Source organism: Aplysia californica, unplaced genomic scaffold, assembly GCF_000002075.1.
Source record: "Aplysia californica isolate F4 #8 unplaced genomic scaffold, AplCal3.0 scaffold00467, whole genome shotgun sequence".
NCBI classification, from domain to species: Eukaryota; Metazoa; Mollusca; class Gastropoda; order Aplysiida; family Aplysiidae; genus Aplysia; species Aplysia californica.
The window spans coordinates 478,659-480,235 of NW_004797737.1; the positions used below are offsets into that span (position 1 = coordinate 478,659).

The 1,577-nt window shown below is 39.9% G+C and overlaps 1 protein-coding gene across 1 annotated transcript in view; it reads left to right on the forward strand.

Annotated features, from left to right (window-relative positions):
* Positions 1-894: 894 nt before the first annotated feature.
* The window catches only part of LOC106012699 (probable G-protein coupled receptor 153), a gene marked incomplete at both ends in the record, with an annotated part of 29,494 nt that continues 28,811 nt past the window's right edge, over positions 895-1,577 (forward strand). Inside the window, 1 exon segment of the mRNA XM_013086428.1 lies at positions 895-1,028.

Here is a 1,577-nt window from a genome sequence, read left to right on the forward strand (position 1 = left end):
CTCTCTCTCTCTCTCTCTCTCTCTCTCTCTCTCTCTCTCTCTGTGTGTGTGTGTGTGTGTGTGTGTCTTTCAGAGCCAACCAGGTCTGTGAGGAAGACAACGTCTCAGCAAAAAGACTTCGATACCTGTATAAATATGATGAAAAAAGTCTCCTCACATAAGAATCAAAATTGGGTGTTCATCGTGCGCCGACGAAGCCCCTATCCACTACACCACTCACCACACACAGACACCGCTAGGGGAGTTAATAAAATTACTTCCTCGTCACACGCACGGAAGAATAAAATATGCACGACTTCTGTCCCGACTGTCTGTGTTTTTGATAAAATGTCTTCTTGGTTACTCGAAAGCAATTAAATATTAATATGTTTAAAAAAAAGAAGAACCCCCCCCTCCCCCCACAAAACCCCACCAACAAAAATCAGAACAAACCAAAACTGGTTAAATGACAACAGAGGAAGACGAGATGTTTCGGATGACTTAACGTTGTAATCCATACATAGACTTTTTTTTCAGTTTTGATTTCTTTTCCGGAAACTTTAAATGACTGGCAGCAATAACCTGCATATATTTAAAATTTGCAAATGTGATTTGTGTATGACGGTATGAATGTGCGACAACTTTGCCATTGGCCTGCTGATAGGACACATGAAGTGGCCGTTATGTCATTGAAAGAGTTTAAGTTTAGAATTATATTTCCTTCTAACGCTTTTGCCTTTAGTACGCACCTGAACTTTGTCGGAACCAAAATATGTTGGGTTTTTTTAAATTTAAAAAATCACAAAATTTTTTACCCAATTGCCACGTTGTACAATAGTTAGGAAAACATAAAATAACAATATATTCTGTTAATATCTCAATAATACCTTGAAATATTTATTGGTTGTATTTCAGGATTGACCTCGAAAGGAGTATGTAAATCGATGTCATCCAATTGACCCGGAAGTCCTGATGTGATTAATGTGACCTATGAGGTCAACATTAGGATGGAATTCTACACCCACGGATCGCCTGTGATTCTGTGACAGGTATGGAAATATTGCTTTAATTTTGTATTTCATTTTGTTGGGAGTGCAGGAACTGTTTAAAAACGATGTGGTTAAAAGACTTTGTGCTAGGTAATGTCGAACATACACACAGAATCATACGTACAAACACACACACACACACACACACACACACACACACACACACACACACACACACACAATCAGAAGGACACGCATGCACACACACACACACAGACACACACACACACACAAACGCACACACACAAACACACACACACGGAAAGGCATGCATGCATACACACGCACGCACACACTCACACTCACACACACACACGCACGAACACACACTCATTCACACACACACGCACGAACACATACACAAACACTCACAGACATGCTCACACACACACTCACACATTTAATTTATGCAGACACAGAGTTACAGAGAGACAGAAACAAAGAGAACATGAGAATGACATACACTGAAAGAAAGAGAGAAAGCATAATGAAAAGAAAGAGTGAAAACATAATGATTCCTCCGCTCGACAAAACAAACCACATCCCTCC